This window comes from Camelus ferus, chromosome 25 (assembly GCF_009834535.1).
Source record: "Camelus ferus isolate YT-003-E chromosome 25, BCGSAC_Cfer_1.0, whole genome shotgun sequence".
Taxonomy (NCBI): domain Eukaryota; kingdom Metazoa; phylum Chordata; class Mammalia; order Artiodactyla; family Camelidae; genus Camelus; species Camelus ferus.
The window spans coordinates 25,552,503-25,571,558 of NC_045720.1; the positions used below are offsets into that span (position 1 = coordinate 25,552,503).

Sequence of the window (19,056 nt, forward strand, 5' to 3'; positions counted from 1 at the left end):
ATATATAAAGTTCCTCCTGTAATAAGTTATAGATAATTGTTTATGTTTTTATAGCAGATGTAGTTGAATTTGGGTAAGTGAAATGTGAATATGACAGGTCCATTTTCATGATTAGAATTCACTGCACTTTTATGCTAATCAATAAAATTATCTTTAGAATCCAAAAGCAAAAGCAACAAAAGAAAAATAAGCAAGAGGGACCGCATCAAACTAAAAAGCTTCTGCACAGCAAAGGAAACAATCAACAAAATGGAAATACAACCTATCAAATGAGAGAAAATATTTGCAAAGCATGTACCTGATAAGGGTTTAATATCCAAAATATATAAAGAACTCATGCAACTCAAAAGCAAAACCAAACAACCTGATTTAAAAGTGGGCAGAGGATCTGAACAGACATATAGGAAGACGTATAAGTGGCTAACAGGTACATGAAAAGATGCTCAGCATCCCTCATCATCAGGGTAATGCAAATCAATACCACAATGAAATATCACCTCATGATTGTTAGAATAGCTATTATCAAAATGACAAGAAATAACAAGCGTTGACGAGGATATAGAGAGAAAATAGAACCCTCGTGTACCATTGGTGGGACTGTAAATTGATGCAGCCCTTATGGAAAATAGTATGGAGTTCCCTCAAAAAATCAAAAATAGAAACAGATCCAGCAATTCCAATTCTATGTATTTATCTCAAAGAAATGAAAACACTAACTGGAAAAGATATCTGTTCATTGCAGCATTGTTTACAATAGCCAAGACATGGAAGCAACCTAAATATCCATCAGTGGGTGAATGGATAAAGAATGTGGTCTGTGTATGTATATATATATATTTGGAATATTATTCAGCCATAAGAAAGAAGGAAATCTTGCCATCTATGACAACATGGATGGACCTTCAGGGCATTATGCTAACTGAAGTAGGACAGAGAAAGACAAATACCACATGACCTCGCTTATATATGGAATCTAAAAGTCAAAACAAAACAAAAAATGGAGCTCATAGATAGAGAGACCATAGATTGGTAGTTGTCATAGATGGGAGGTGGGGGGATGTGCAGAATGGGAGAAGGTGTTCAAAAGCTATAAGCTTACAGTTATTAAATAATTAGTCCTGGGGATGTAGTATGCAGCACAGTAACAATAGTTGATAGTGCTGTACTGTATATTTGAAAGTTGCTAAGAGCACAGATCTTAAAGGTTCTCACCATAAGAAAAAAAAAATGTATGTGTGGTGATGGATGTTAAGTAGACTTCTTGTAATCTTGTGTGATTCGTATGTACAAATACCGAATCATGTTGTATACCTGAAACTGATAATTTGTTATGTGTTAATTATTTCTCAGTGAAAAAAATTGTAATGAAAGAAAACATCTTTAGACCCTGACTAACCTATCCCTTCTCTGTCATTCGCTCTGCCACTTATTTTCATTGTCTCTTGGTCTCTTATTGTTTACAACTCTTTATTTCTCTGTCTTTTGGATGCCACTGGTCCTGTAAGGCAGGTGTTAATGGATTCCCGCAGGGCATAATGAGAAAAATGCAGTATTGGAAGCTGTGCCAGCCTTGGCCAGACTCTACCAATAACTAGTTACAAGGTCTTAGGTCACTAAAACTCCCTGATCAATACCATAAAGTCACAGTCAGTGGCTAATTCATATGGTTTCTTCTATACAGACAAACTAGTAAGCACTGTTTAACACGTGTGTTAAATAGCACCCATTTTACAGATGATGCAATTGAGGCTTAGAGAAATTAAGCCCTAAATTATAATATGAAATCGTGATTCACTTTTATGACTTCAAAGCCAGAGTTCTTCATTGCTCTATGTTCATAATAAAAAAGCCAAAAATACAACAGAATCCTCCAACTTTTACCACTGTACTCAGAACTAAACACATTGCTTTAACAGCTGAGAGATCCAAGCTCTTTTCTGCTTCTTGTCATCTATTTGTGAAGATCCTATGCTAAATCATTACATTCTACAAATTCCCCCAGATACTTCAATGGGATGTGGGTCATAGAAAATATGTATGAATGAGCTAAAATACACCATATGGTGAATGGAGATAAAAACTCAACTTAAATGCATCAAGAAATAAACTGTTTGCTCCACATATATCTCTATTAAGACAATTTTAATAAATCACCTTAATGTCCCTTCTAAAGGAGCCTCATATTATTATGTGTTATATTCTCTTGGTTTAATAAAATATAGCAAAAGAAAGCCCCCTAAATCAGAAGAAACCTTTAACAATGTTCTCAGTAACATTTAGCACAGATAAAAATAAAATAAGTGCATGCCAAAATTAATTTAGATAGAAAAACAACAAAAATTCTTGAATTAAGTAAAAAGGAATAGGAGTTTAAATGTGCCATTTCCTTTTCATTCGAACTAGCTTACTTTTGCTTATAATAATATTTTAGGATATATACAGAATTTTCCTAGATGCTTTCTGAATTTGCAATTTCACTCTTGGCCCTGGTAAATACATAGCAATGAAGCATGCCATTACGAGAGAGAGTGAGATTTCAGATGACTCTGAATTAGTAACAATGAATACCTCGTTTGTTAACAGCCTTCAGGATTTGTCCTTATTCCAGACATGACACATTCCAAACATTAAGAATGATCACTAGAGTACATATTTATGGATTTTTTTTCTGATCAAAAAAGAAACATGAATGCTCTTCCGGAAAATTTTAAATTAAAAATAAGACAAGAGCAGTAAAATCTTCCATGATCTCCCCCACCCACTGCCAAGTAACTTTTCATTTAAACAATGCGAAGTACTGTGGTTAAAAGTAATAATAACTGATTTAATTTGTTTTTAAATGGTTCACAACTCTCAAATCTTAGAAACATCTGCTCTGGAAAATACTTGCTTAGATTATCAGTTAAAATGGAAGCACACATTCTTTATCCATTCAGCAAATGTTGATTCTTCATTCAGCAGCCATCCATTCAAAATATACAGATTAAAGACCTACTAAACGTAAGGCACTGTTCTAGGTCATGGGAATGAACCAAACAAACGTAAGTTTATGCCTTCATTGAAAGTACATTCTAGTTAAGATGAGAGAGGGGCAAATGATAAAGAAAATTAAATATGGTACTATTTTTACGAGGTGTTAAGTGCTTTGAAGAAAAAATCAAGCAGAGAAGGGAAAAAGAGACGCCAAGGAGTAAACCGCGCCGAGTTTTAAACAGGCTGGTCAGAGAAGGCTTCCCGGATAACCTTTGAGCAGAGCTGTTGGACATGAAGAAATGAGCCAGGCCTGTGCCTGGGAAATAGGGTTTCTGACATTTCTCGCCTGCCCTTAGTCTCTGTCCCATCAAAGAAAAAAATCACAAGGTTTTGGCAGTAATTATTGATTTTCACTGTAGCCCTTTAGAATTAAAATCACTGCTTCACTTTTTTTTTTTTTTTTAAATCAGAGTATCTCACAGCCCTGTTAAAGCTTATACAATAAGCTGAAACTTACCTGTTCATTCTACACCCACAATCAATTCTTTTACCATTTTATTTCTTATGGAAATTCATAAACAGTTCAGTGTTATTGAAATTACAGCTAAAATTATGGATTCTCATACTTTTAGACTAAGAAGAATTTCAAGCTATTGTGTGATAATATTTGGCAACTAACACTCATAATCGTGTAATAGAGGGGACTATACTGAGCCAGAGAGGACATGTTCCATCAAGTGCTGGAAACCACTCAGAATTTCCTTTAAAGAAAAAAAACACAAGTAGACACCCAGATTTATGTAGAATATATTCTCATTTGAATGATGGCAAATTTAAGTTTAAAAATTAAACATTATATATTGGTTATAATAGACCAGATTTAGCTCTCATGTTTCCACTGGAGAACCTCTAGCGTGGATTTAGGATCATGTGTCATGAGTAAAATCATATCTTCCCTGACTCCCACCACCTTGACCTTCACCCACCCAGACCATAGGAAAACTCTTCAGATTTTTAGGGAGCTAGACCTAGGTAGAGATGAGCTAAATGTGGAGAATTTCAAATGGACTATTGCCAATAGACTTGTGGGATCAGAAACTAAAAATGGCCTATTTCTCACCTTAAGATAGAGTCTTTGAAAGATCACGAGACCATCATCAGCATCCAAGGAATGAGGGCAAATTCGACAGTCTTAAAGACATAGGACTAAGCCTAGATTGTCCCCCTCTCATCACCCATAGAGGGATGTGCAAGAATCAATGATGGATAAACACTGTGGACTGTATTCCTGGAAAGGGACCTAGATTCTGGCCACCTCTTGCATTTATAAAGGAATTAGACAGGGGCTGAGATCACCATCCTATCTGGTCTTGCTGGCAAGAGAAACAGTCTATCCTCTGATGCCAACTGCCTGCGAGGTGGCACTAGGAGAGGCCTGCTGAGGAACCACTGCTAGCTTGTAAGAAAGAGAGGTTATCTGGAAGAGATACAGGTTTGTCTCTCCATCTACACCCTGATTACAGGAGCATGTTAAATTTAGGTCCTCCCATCAAGGGAATGGGCAATATTTTGTCAATTTTTTTGAAAAGTTTTCTCTCTGGGCTACTTCCTGGGGAAGTTCTAAGAAGCAATTTGGGGGTACCTATCCATATGTATATTCCAAAGGGAGAAAAAGTTTTACATCCTTTAACTACCCCCTTCCTGGGGTCCTCATGTCTTTAAGCCTTGAGGATGAGCCAGATTGTTTGTCTTTTTTTGGAGCAATGAACTCTCAGGAATTGAGGAGTCATCATTTCACACCAAAGGTGAACCCAGGAGCAGAGAAACACAACTTCAAAGCAAAGACGAGGTTAGAGCAGCTCTACTAATCAGTGTGACTGTCAGGTGCCATCTAAAGGAAGACAGCATCCAAATGCATGTCCATCTAACCGCCCTTAACCCAAGGTCAAGGTAATGCCAATTTGTTTCCTTGAGGGACGCGCCTTAAGAGTATGCCCTTAATAGTCTGATTTTAAATGACCCCCTGCCTGACCGTACAGCTTGGTCATTATCAATGACTCATGAGTATGTAAAAACAGCACAGCTTAGCTTTCAGCCCACTGGAAAAGAACAGGAAATACTGGGAGCTCAGGAATATTTTGTTCAGCTGAACAGGATGTAAGTACTCCAGGCATGTAGCAGGGAAACAGAGCAGCATCTGCCCCTGTCCACTGTGAATACTTTTTAAGTTTTATTCAACCTTAAATTACTTCTTTTCCTTTCCCTTCTTAGCTTTTTCCCACGTTTCTACTTCATTTCCTTTCTCACCGCTTCAGTTTTCTTCTTTTTTTTTTTTTTTTGTCCTGCTGATACCTAAGACCTACTGTCCTTGGACAGGCAGCAGAGGACCTGGACTCTAAGTTCAATCCTTGTCAAAAACTGGGTGGCCGTGGCAGAGTCTCTCGATCTCACCATGCCTTAATGTCTTTATCTGCATGGTTGTAGGGAGGAAAAAGTAGGGAGGAGGGCAATTAGTGGGGAGTCTTGAAATGTCTGATATAATGAGGAGGCTGTAGGGTATAAATGAACTACATAGGTTTAAATCCAATTTACCTACTGCTGGTGTGATTTTGGGAAACTCACATCGTCTGGTTAGTTCTCAGTCTCCCAGTTACAAAGGAACCTAGGCTGGCAGGATTATTATTATGATTGTATATATAAGGGACTCAACCCAATGCCTGTCACATACTAAGTTTCCAACTATGATAGCCATTATTTTTATTTTTACTACCCATATAAAGGTACATTATTATTCATTTGTCTGACCTTCCTGCTTTTATTCATAGCTAAAATCATTAGTGATACTTTTGTTGGTTCCTTCACTGACTAATTTTGGGAAAAATCACATAATCAAAGAGTATCATTTTTCATTCACTTCCAAGATACCACTTTTCCTTGTCATCATACAACCCATATCTCCTTCCTTTCCTAATAAGAATGCTCCCTCTTAAATTAGCTTATTCATATCCATCCCTTTATCTCGTTAACTTTCTGCTCCTTTAGAGATCTCATCAACTTGCAAGAACATACATTCTCAAGATCTGTTTGGTATGTAATCTTTCACCTACAAGTCCATCCAATAAATACTTAGTAAGCTCCTGAAGGCATCAAGAAAGTAATGGCAGAATAGACTAAAGCACTGGAATATCATTTTTGTCTGTGTAAGATGTAGGTGACCAGCTAAAGTAGCCATGAAAAGAGGAAGGAAAAAAAGAAACATTAGGCATAGGGTCAAGTACAACATACAGAGAAGTCAGGAGAGAAAAGTAGACAAATGAAAGCTGTGGTAGGCAGAATAATGGCCCCACAGAGATATCCATGTCCCAGTCCTCCCAACTTGTGATTCTGTTCCCTTACACAGCAAAAAGGCCTTTGCAGCTGTGACTAGCTTAAGCATCCTGAGGTAGGGTGATTATCTTGTGTGATGCGGGTAGATCTAACGTAATCATAAAGGTCCTTGTAAGTGAAAGAAAGCGGCAAGATCGTGAGTGTCAGAGTGATGCAGCCTGAAAGGAACTCAAAAAGCCATTTCTGTCTTTGAAGAGGGAAGAGGGGCAGGAACTAAGGAATGTGGGTGACCTCTAAACACCGGAAATGGCAAAGAAACTGATTCTCCCCTAGCGCCTCCAGAAGGAATGCAACCCTGCAGATACCTTGATTTTAGCCCAGTGAGTCCCATTCCAGACTTCTGACCTACAGAACTACGAGCAATAGATTTTTGTTGTTTTAAGCAATCAAGTTTGTGGCAATTTGTTACAGCAGCAATAGAAACTAGTATTTAAAAGGTATTCAGTAATTACATTGACAATTAGATGGCAGCTAATTCAACAAGAAAAATTATCATAGATGTTAAAGGGGCCAGCTTTAACGTATTTGCTGTTCACCAACCCCAATTCACTGTGGGTTTTTTTTTCTTTTAATAAGCAGCTTCATTTATAATTACCAAAACTTAGAAGCAAACAAAATGTCCTTCAGTAGGTGAATGGATAAATGTCTGTGGTACATGCATTCAACAGAATATTATTCAGCTCCAAAAATAAATGAGTAAGCCATGAAAAGACATGAAGGAAACTTAACTGTAAATTACTAAGTGAAAGAAGCCAGTCTGAAGAGGCTGCAGACTATATGATTTAAAAATTCAAAGTAATCTTGGCAGGTTGATGTGAGGTGTGAAAATCAGTAACAATTAGAAGAACAAAATATACATCCCTTTATTTAAGTTAAAAAAAGAAAGAGTGCAGTGGGTGTGAAGACTTAGTAACCAGTTTATAGAAACCAGGCCTTGGGAAACTGGTCAAATAAAAGACTATGTTGATGAATAATTTTGGAAATAGTGGTGATGTTTGTTCGTACATTGGGAAGGTAATTAACACCACTGAACTGTACACTTAAAATGGCTAAAATGGCAAATTTTATGTTATATATTCTATGTTTTACCACAATAAAAAAAGACTATAGTGAGCCACAAATTTTGTATCTTAAAAGCAAATGAGACCCAACATGATGGTTTGAACAAATATTATGTCATGTATTATTTATTTCAGGATATCATAGCACAATCTAGACGAAGGCACAAAGGGTACTGAAAGTTCCAAAACTGCTATTATTTGTGATTATCATGGAGGAAATAAGGCTATTCTACAAATAACTGGCATATTGTCTTGCAGAAAGAGGAAAGATATTCTCCTTTCTTTTCCATAAAATATAAGTAGACCTAATTGGTGAAATTCATCTATCTATTCATTTCACAAACCAGGTCTGCTTGATGAAACCATGGGTCATTCCTTTAAACACTGATACACTAATAAAAATTTTAAATGGGCAGATGAAGCCATAACAATGTTTCTTTTATTTTGCTACCACCCCTCTTTATGGGAACAAGAAATGAACACCTGACCAAAGATGGGCCAATCAGGATCCACTTCCTAGAAATAAGAGCACTAGTCTCTCTTTGCAACTAGCATTGTAACAAATGAACTAGAGCATCATCAGTGACCATTTCTCTCCCTGACAGGTGGTGATAACAAAGCCAGTCAGACTGTCTGGAGGGAGAGAGGAAAAAACTATGTTCACATACTTATACACATGCATACATACATACACATACACACATATATGTATATGTGTCTGTGTATAAATAGAACAGAATGAGCATATTCTCTAGGCTCCCTAGGTGATAACCTTCTGGCTCGAATCCACCCCAAGCCCAGGCTGCATTCTTGCTTTTTACTTCCATGAAAGAACTGTCATCATGACCAGTCCCATAAGCCAACTTTAGGTGGTTTCTTTAAGTTAGAATGCCAAGAGTTCTAAATATTGCAGATAAAGGAAAACAGGACAAGGGATGAACTGAGACTAAAAGCTACAAGCTAGTGAACTATAATCAACTCGCTGTGTTAAGAAAGATCAATAACCTGAATGGAAAAAAATGTGACAAAGTGTTATAGTTTCACTTTTAAATGGATTATGAAGATTAAAAAAATGATAATAGAATTTACAAAGGTGAAATGCCAAACAAAAATACAGAATTTATAAAACAAGAGTCAAAACTTGGTCCATGACTCTTCAGACATCATGGCCAGATGAAGAATGTAAAGGAGGCCAGGGTGGAAAGGAGGTAGGATATGAAGAAATCCCTGTGTGAAGAGGAGTTTGGGAGAGTGCCACATAATGCTAGAGGACCTATTCCCTAAGGGGGAAGACTGTGAAATGGGGCCCCTTATCTCAAGCTCTGCGGGGGACGGAGTCAATTAGACCCTGCAGAGAGCTTAATCTGTGAACCCTGAAGTTGGAAGCATAGTGAACTAGGGTGCTAGCGGGGATAGAAGACGGAAGAATGTTTGGCCATCGGCTGGAGAATGTTCTATGCAGGGAGAAAACTGAAGGTATAAGACCGGCTGATTTCATATGTTGGTGGCAGAGCCAGGAGTTTCCTCATCACTGAGCTGCATCCCCAGAGTTTGTTGGGGAAAGAAATGCATGAGTGTTTCCCATGTGCTATAAGTGACACAGAGCCACTGAGGGGTCACCCTGGGTCTGTTCTAGAAGGGGCAGAGATCCTACAGCAAGAAGCTAGAGACAGAAGCAAGTTCCTATTAGCTGTAGAAGGAGATTCAAGTCACTAGGCAAAGTAGACAGTCAATCTTCTGGGTCAAGGGAACAGCAAGTAAGAGGTCCCCCTCTTGGGATTCTCAAAAGAGCCAAAGGAAAGAAGTGCAAGAGGAAGAGCAGGCTTTAACCAGGCCAAGTTCAGACGGCACAAAGGCATCCAGCCAATGTTTGCATCCCATGACCTCTCCTCTCTCCCCATGCCTGATCACTGCCGGGATAGACAGAACATGCCCTGGAGGACAGAATAAGAAAGCAAGCCTGTTGGTGATCACTACACCCCAGGCCTTAGCTGGAGGAAGGCGAGAAGACATCTCTTTGAATAAAGACTGAAGTGTTAATTAACTGGACACATGCTTTGAATTTTTCAATTGTGACTGTTTTGTAACATAAATTTACTCTGGGACAGTTTATTACTTCAAGAACTCTACTGAGTAGGTGAGGAAAGTCTTCCCTCTACTGAAGAAAGTTGAAAGGGGCACTGGGAGACAGAGCTTTGATCATATCCCATGAGTCATGCTTTCAATTTATCGGTTATACATACCTATTATATATATGTAATCTTCATTATAAATGTTGTGGTTTGACATTTTAAGACATCTGCAAATAATCGGGCATGCTTAATTCAAATGCTATAGCAAATTTAATCATACTCATGCATTTAGTATGTAATGAGTTCTCAGTAAGAAATGGATGGTTCTAAGTCTGCAGAGACAGTGTCACAGAGAGACAGTGTCACAGATGCAACTTCTGCATCAGCCCGTAACCCCTGGGCTCTCCTCTGAGCTCACCTCCAGGTGGAGTGGAGAAGTTCCCTGCAGGCTAATAGCTCCCCTCCTCACAATGACAATGTACTGCCTAGTGGTATAATGATAATGACCAGAAAAATGTAAATAGAAATTATATAAAAGGATAAAAATGGTTTCTTCTGGGGAACAGGCTGGGGGTTAAGGAAGAGAAATGCAGGTGACTATGGCTTTCCAATGGACTCCTGCATCCTTTTTTCCAAAATTCTTTTAAGTGTTTATGTTTACATACTTCCCCAAAAGAATGGTGTGTATATGTCATTAAATTCTAACTACAAGGTATAGAAAAATATTATGTATACATACAAGGACAACAGAACTAAAGGCCAATATACACAGAGCATAAAATTTGGGGAACTTCTTTTAAAATAAGCCAATTTCTTTGATTGTAATTTGACCAACTATTAAGGTCCAGAGAAGGTGACAGGAAAGATGTCATCTTGGGAAAAAGAAAGAAGTCTATTCCAAGCCTGGAAGATGGTGGAAAGAGGAAAATCTCCTCCCCACTAGAAGTCGAAATCTTAGGTTGGGGCTGGAGGCATATTTGATAGGTTGAGGGGAAAACCCAAGAGTTCCCATTTTGCCTGGTTTCCCATTTTGTCCTGTGGAAGCAGACCCACAGTAAACACAGTGCAATGTGCAATGGAGGAGAAGCACTGCCTGGGCTCATCCTTCTAGAACTCCTGTCAGCTACCCCAGCATGGTGCAGACGGTGTTCAAAGGTTATTATGTGCACTGCGTAGGGAGGACAGGGAGGACTGGCGTGGACTGGTTCCTTCTGGAAATCAGGACTTAGGAGAAGACAAGAGAAGGGAGGGCAGAGCAGGGGAGTTCAGGCAATGGGGCGGCGGAAGCAGGGGAAGGAAAGGAGGATCGGGGTGGCAGGTGGGAGAAAACCCAGCCAAGGGCTTCAGCAGGAAGGCCAGCAGGTCAAGCAGTGACCCCACGGAGAAGAGTCATCACGAAGCAGAGCCCAAAAAGGACCCAGAAAACAACTCTGGGACTTCGAGGCTGAAAACTTCACTACGTCCCCACACTTCGGACTGCGCCAAAGGCCAAGTGGTCAATTTGGGAAAGAGAAGGGGTGAGGAAGCAATCTGACAAACTGAGCTTTTATTCGCATAGGGCTCGGGTACCCAAAAAAGAGACATAACCATCAGAATTTTACAAAATACACCCTGAGACTGTTAAAAAAAAAAAAAAATACTGTTAACTGTCAGAAATGAGTTCCAACGTGAAACATGATACATCATGAAATCACGATGTGGGTTATGGAACACAAATTTTCCCTCTGAGACTGTAAAACGTACTCAGGTTTTTGTTTGGAGACAATTGAGAACAAAGAGAACGGAGTGGCTTCTTACGGCGAGACCCCCCAGCCACCCCCTCCCAGCCCCGCCAGCCCCGCGGTTGAACGGTTGGCCAGTTTGCATCTGCGTTAAGATCACGCATGCGCGCCGGAGTCCGCCAGTGTGAAACCAATTAATCAAAAGCCCATAAGGTTTACGTTGGGCTAATTAACTTCAAAACAAACATAAATCTCAGGAGCATGTTCTACATAACAGCAGGAGCGTGCGGAATGAGCCGTGTTAACACAGCCCCAGCGCCAGCCCTGTCACACTTCAGACGGCCTTGCCCGTTCTGATAGATGACCAGGTTTTACTTTACAAACTGTTATTTTACACTTTATAGCAAAACAATGGCCTCAAAAACTAAAATATGCAGTAAGTCCACTTAGCCACTTTCACGGTGCTGAGCGTTATCCGTACAGCCATTTTTTTTGTAGTCTTTCTCACTGAATTGAACGAATTGAAGATTGTTTCAGCACCACAGATAAAACCCGAGTCAGGATGACAGTCCTGTTCCTGCCCTCGTTAGAGGTGCGGCTGCAGAAGGGCAGTGGGCTCTACTAAGCCTTGAGTGGCTTCCCAGCCAGTTGTAAAATTGAACCCGGAAGTCGCTTTGCTGGCAAGAGAGGCTGTCTCTGCAGCCGGAGACATTAACAAGAGCATGGGCTTCGCAGCCTCTTCTGATGATGTTTCCTCTTTGATAAAATAAGATGAATACTATCAAATGACTTAGATTCTTAGATGCAAGCAACAGACACACTGACTCTAGCTGATTCTAGCCAAAAACAAAAACAAAAAACGCAAGACGTTATTTGAAGGATGTAATGGGTGGTCCAGAGGATCTCAGGGAAGAGCAGAGAACCAGGCTCAGAGGCTGACCAGCTCCGCAGTAGCCACCACTGGCAGACGTCTCAGCTTGCCTGTAGGAGGCTGTGCCACCTCGGGAGAATGGATTTCTCCTTCCATCCCCACTGCTTCTTCCATCAGTCACAAGCATAGATTTTTTTTTTTTCCTGGTGACCTGCACTTCATTAGGACCTGTTCTTCCTACTCAAATTCTGAGGTCAGGGTGCCCACATCTCAGCTATGAGGGAGGCTGAGAAAACAAAGTGGAGGACAGACAGCCTGTGCCCATCGGTCAACTACAGAGACTTTCTTTGAAGACTTGTAGTAAGGTTGAAATTCTATAAACAGGTATAAATTCCACCAAGGAAGAGACCTGGACCCCTAATTCAAGGCTGGCACATAATGGACGCTAATAAAAGTTGTTAGAGTAATCAATTTTTAAAAAGCAAGGAATAGATGAATGATACGGGTAAAGACCCAGGCTGTGTGGCACATAATAGCCAAGTAATGAGTGTACTTCTCCCAGTTTTATAAAGCTCACCTCTCTGGAAACTACATTATATAAATTCCTTATATTTGGCGATGGGAAAATAGGTTTTCTGATTTATGGATTAGTGTATTTAAATGGTAAAATATACATTATGTAAATTACCAATTCTAAAATAATTAGAATGTGATAATGCCAGTATTGCCACCAGTTTTTAATCCAATGAACCCTCTTTTTTTCAGATTAGAAAACTCTACAGTATTACCCACTGGACTTTGTTATATCTTTAATTAATATTCTGATAATGAAAGTAAATGCCACATAATAAAGACGTCTTAATTTTAGATGGCCTACTGAAGCAACTTTTAAACATATACACTTTCCAGTAATTATGATTAAGCATTAACACGTTTAATGATCTTTACTTTTTTACGAGAGTAATTCATTTTCATCACTAGAAAGCAATGCTGCTTTCAAACATGCAACATTTGGATACTTTTTAGGGTAGTTTTTACTTAACCTCATTTATTGTACTTCATTTATGCTGTAAGTATCCATATCCTCTACAAGTTACACACTTTACTAATGAAATAATCATTATCATGGACCAAATTCTCACCATATGCCATTATCAGAATTCACTAATTTTATTATAAAGATGTTATTTTCTAGGCAAGGCACTGAAAAAGTGGAGGGGAAGGTAATTTACCATAGTAAACCGTATCTTTCTACCTCTGAAATTTGGGGGTTTTACAAAGTTACAAAATAAATACAAAAGTAATTCAAGATGTTCTGAACCATGGTAAATCAGAATTAAGCAGACCATGCAGCAAAGCTACACAACATAGCATTTTTGGCCATCTGGATCATCTTTAAACAAGACCAACAAAATGATGAAATACACAGGCAGCAGGACCAAATCCACATGCAGTAAAGTCAACTCTCACCTCAACTCTACATGTGCCCCCATGGCTAGAAATGACATTAAACCAAAGGTTTTAAGAAAGAACTACTTCCACACAAAAACGCTATTTAAAAAAAAAATTACACACATAAGTTGCACTAAAAGAAAATTCAAATAAACAAAATCAGAATGAAAAAGCATTGTAATCCTACATAAGTAAACATTGTTAAAATTTTGGTGCATTCCCTCTAAATGTATGTGTGTATATATATGTTTAGATGTGTGTTTGGATATACACTAAAATAGAATTATACTGCATAACTAAATTTCCTCATCTAACAATATTTCTAGCTTCACAATATCCCATTGCATGGATCTACAAATTCACTCAATGCTCTCCTTGCGTATTCAGGTTAATTCTAATTCTTTCAATATAAACGAAATTATGATGAACATACTATAATAAAGATTCCGACTTCATTTTCCTGTCTGACACCTGACTGCTCTCAAACCCCATACCTCCTCCCCTTTGTCTTGCCCCAAATTTAGGCGAGCCCATAAGAAAGCCTCTGGCACAAGAAAGGAAGTTCAAACCACACAAACTCCACGCATCTTTTATCCCAGCCCCAACTCCAACTACAATAAAAACCAAAGGCACTTGTCCCTCTTTTGTTTAAGCCATTCTGGATAGTCCCACTATCTGGGTGATAAGCTTTTCCTCTTGTTGCATGTGTGACATCTTCATTCTCAACATCCGAACCAAATTTGCCCTCTCTGCACATTTTTGCAGACTCACAGGCCATTGACAATGATCTCTCTGTTTCAATAAATTGCAGCAGCAAATCCTTATCATTGGTTGCTCCCATTGGGATAAAATTTCTGGGAACTTCTTGCCTCACAGACATCTAAAACATAAATCAAGTTCACACATGTCTCTACACATACTAAAGCCATAATGTAAGGCCTCACCAAGACACTCCATAGGGTGTCCATCTGAGTCCCTTCAGAGTTCCAGATGTTCTGCTCTAAGAGAACACAGAATTTTGTCTTTTTTTTTTTTTTAACTGCTGAATCCAAGTACCTAGAACACTGCCTGGTGCATACGTAGTGGGTAGTCGAAAAACTGTTGAATAAATAAATGAATGAATATCCAAAACCCTAGACATTGTATGTTTTTTTGTATCTCAGAAACTCTCTGCCATCCCCAATACATAGCTGAATGTTTTTTTCTTTCATTATTAGTTTCAGTGACAAGAGAAATTTCAGGAAGTATTTGAATAATTTAATTAAAGATCCAAGTTTGGCTTCAGTTATTTGGCTATATCAGATAAAATCTTTTTTGGCCCATTTCTTCAGAAATTACAAATTTAAACAAAGGATTAGAGCCAGAAAGATGTAGGAAAGAAATACCCAGTCAATGTCTTTCCTAAATATTCCCTCAGAAATGTTTAGATTTCTAGCCATCTCCTGAGAAGAAAATTTCTTTTATACTTTCATAGATCTGAGGATAGAGTAATTGTTTTATTTTAAAAAAAAGTCAAATAATTATACTACTTCAATCTCTGAGACTAATTTTTTTTACTGCTGTATTCAACTTCTAAGATATTTCAGCTTTTTGCTAAATCTACCTTCTAAAAGAATTCAATCCCTAAAGACATAAAAAGATTGCTATAAAAATATTCACCACTTATATAATATCTTCAAATCTGCACTTATATCCCTTGGTCTAAAATAGAACACCATCTACATGAGCAAATGAAGCAGGAGCTACAGTCGACTAATACTCATATGCTGATGCTGAATAAACTGAGTTCTCCCTGAGCTAAATCAACAGAGGAACATTACAGACCACATGCAGCTCAGAGAGCTTATGCCTCTCAAGGGCTTCCATCCCTGTCAACCTGTCATAGAATGGATTGCATAGACTACTCCAAAATCTATTCATGTGGAAAATTTGAAAGTGGAAAAAAATATTCTCTAGACTTAGAGAAAAGTTGATTGAAAGCAAAATGTGAATTTGAATCTCATAAACTTGATTCTCTGCCTTCACCAGCCAACAGATCAAATGAAATACATACCATGCCTCCCTCTCCAATTTTAGGTCATCGGTTTATTAACACAGGTAGAAATTCTACATGGCTCAGTAATTTGTACAGATTTGTTTTAAAAACAAGAAGGCGGCCAGCATTTCATTTTGGCAGTAGGACTGAGTATCAAGTGAAACACTAATCTCAATCCCAAAGTCCAAACAGAAATGTGAAGGGAATTTTATAGAATCAAATGGAGCCCTCAAAGATACTTGTCAAATATTTTAAGTCCACAAAGCTCTCTGTGCCTTCCCAGAATATAAATTTTAGTCCCTGTTCCACTAGTGCTCTCTCATTGTTCTGTTTTATATTGGTGGGGGGCGGGGAGAGGAATGGACAAAACACAAGACAGTTGGGAAGTCAACCCCTCGTACCACAGAAAGGAAGCCTGGGACCCAGAGACTGCAACTTAGTGTCTTCTCCTGAGCCAGCAGGATTGATCCGCAGTGACTGTGAGGAGAGCTGCACTGCGAGTCAGGCTGGGGGATCAGGAATCTTGGCCATTTCCTTACGTGTGCCCTGTGTCATGGGGAGACTTTGGCGTTAGACACACATGGGCTTGAATCCTGGTCTGCCAATAACTAGCTATTTTTAATCTTGCTGCATCATCTGTAAATGGGGATAATCTTCCCTACATCAAATGGTCTTTGTGAACATTAAATAATATCCATAAAACGATTTACATCTAATAAGCACTCAACAGATGATAGCTCTTATTTTAGAAAACAATCAATTTCACACAGGTCTTTTTCTTAAAATACTCTTCAAAAGAATCCAATACTACCACACCAATCCATTTGCAGTATGGACACGGATATAAATCAAATTGCACATCATTCTTTTCAAAGAAAAAAAATCACTCATATTCTAAAGCAGGATGTATAGAGACAAATATAAATATGTGACTGTGTGGTTCTAAACAAATCTCAACAGATTCTTTGTTTCTCTTCCCCTTTTTTGATGGACTTAGTGATTCATTTCTAATAAATAGAATACAGTGAAAGCAAAGGCATGCAATTTCACGGACTAGGTCATAAAAAGGCAGGCTTTAACACTGTTCTTTCTTTTTCTCGTATTACTTATTTTGAAAGATGCCAGTTTCCTTGTTTTGAGCGCCTCATGGAGAGGTCCACGTGGCAAGAGACTGAGGTCTGCAACCACCAACCAGTGATAAACTGAGGCTTCCTATCAACAGGTGATACAACTTGGAAGTAAATCCTCCAGCTCCAGACAGGCTTTCAGATGACAGCAACCCAGGCTGCCATCTTGACTGCAGTGTCGTGAGAGATACTGATGTGAAACCACCCAGCTGAGCTGCCATCAAATTCCCAATTCCCAGAAACTGAGATAATGAATGTTGGTTGTTTTAAGCTGGTAACTTTTGGGGTGATTTGTTATACAGAAATAGATAAGTAATGCAACTGCCTTGTAGGAGGAAGACTAGAAGATTGACGCTATTTACAATTAATAGAGAATGAAACCCTAACATTGGATCCCTAAAGATGAAAGGAACATTGTTGAGTCCCTTTCAGTGGGATAAGAACTGCTTCTTGACAAGATTCTGCAAGCTTCTGCTTCTGGAAAAACAGAGATATGCACAGCTTAATGAGTGTAATTCAAAACACTTTGAGTTTCTTTTCCATGTCGAAGTGTATTTTTAGTTTTCCATTTCCAGCCTTTTTTGAGAGTCCCTTACAATAACCACAAATATTAGAGGGTGATTGGATTCAAAGGCTTGGTAGTAAATGTAATTATCCTTTAAATAATATGTAACAGTCATACAAAGGGAATGATTTGTGTGTAGTCATAAATCTGTTACAAAAGTAGAACTAAGTGGTCAACAAATATCATTCGCTGGCTTATCCTCTTAATACAAAACGTATTGACTCCTACTGTGTCTTAGGCACTCCCAGTAAAAATGTAAAAACTCGAGTCAGCTGATTTTTACGGACCGGTAGGAAGACCTAACTGAATGGTTCCCTTGCTCATGAAGTCATCCCCAATTATCAAAGGGAGATTTCCCTCTTCTGGACTCTCATAGCATGTTGTTGGCCTGACTGCATAGCATGTGATACATATGACTTTCATCACATTCTTATGGCATTTGTCTTACTGTCCCAACTGAATTAAAGGTTCCTTGAGCCCAGGGAGAATGTTTCCTATGGGCTTGAATCTTTCACACTGTCTTACTAAATGCTTAAAACAGAATAGGAGCTCAGTGTTTGTATAGTTTAACAACTGTTGCTGCTTTAGCCATACATAGATACAAATTATGTATGTAGATAACAGCAATGCGAGAGGGGGACAGAGAATGTGAGTATATTTGTATGGTTTTTCATATCTCTTCATAAACTGGAGTTACAAGTGGAAAGGAATAAAGAAAAGTACTTCAGGAAGGACTATTGTGATTTAATACAAATGAGCAAATTTTAGGGAAACTCATCTGTAATTAATCTCTGTTAATCAGCAGTTAACACATCTGGATTTGAATTCTAGCTCTTCTGCTGAGCACGTTACTTCTTTGAAAATTTTCTCAGTGATGAAAGAAACTTAACTACAAGGTTGCTGGGAAGAATAAAGAGATGATACACGTGAAACACTCAGCACAGTTCCCGGCACATAGTACGTACTTACTGAAATGCTAGGTGGTGGTGATACCTGCAATATTACTTTGCAAATTGCATTTAAGGAAATTCAGAGTTGGGCATGCTCTGGAGAGCCCTCTCCTCAATGCCTTTCACTTCCTTTTTGTCCCACCTTCCCCATAGTTACACCTACCAATCTCCTTTGACTGTAGATTCTGTTCCAGGAAATCTTATCCTAAGGGGCTGAAAGCATTAAGTTAGTCCCTGACTTGGAAAAAGTGGCATCCCCAGGCTGATCCCTCCTGATCTGCAACCTGTTCACTATTCTTTGGTGTCTCTATTTTATTTGGACTCCTGAGTCAACTTCCCAAAAATCCAGCCAGATTCATATGATTGGACTTCTGATCTCAAGTTCTACTTCTAGGAGCCTCACTCAGGATTCCAGTTCCTTGGCCATACTCCCCAACCTCTGAGATGGTCTTCACTTTTTCACAATGTTCACTGACCCTGAAGGTTTGGATCTCTTCTTAAAAGCTCTGTGAAAGCCATGCTTTCCTCACCTGGGCTCAATCCCAGTTCTGTGCCCTCTATGACCCTGGCACTGCCCACAGGTGAACAGGAATCTCCATTGTTCCTTAACCTCACAGGTGAACAGGACAGTTAAATGTCCACCGTCCTCTAAACAACTAACAGAGTTAACACCGCAATTGTCAGGCTGAATAAATAAATGTTAGTTTATTACTACTGCACACCTGACACAAGGAAAGTTGGGAATTTAGGTAAAATTATTTCAGTAATAATACAGATCAATCAGAAAAAAATTGTTTTTCAATTTTGCCTGAGCAACTTTCTCATACATTATAGGCACACCA

At 38.7% G+C, this 19,056-nt stretch overlaps 1 long non-coding RNA gene across 1 annotated transcript in view; it reads left to right on the forward strand.

The window, feature by feature from the left end:
- LOC116659717 overlaps positions 1 to 18,032 on the forward strand; it is a 108,790-nt gene extending 90,758 nt beyond the window's left edge. Inside the window, exon 3 of the long non-coding RNA XR_004315064.1 lies at positions 16,691 to 18,032. This is a non-coding gene — a long non-coding RNA (uncharacterized LOC116659717). The remainder of the gene's footprint in view (positions 1 to 16,690) is intronic.
- The last annotated feature ends 1,024 nt before the right edge of the window (positions 18,033 to 19,056 follow it).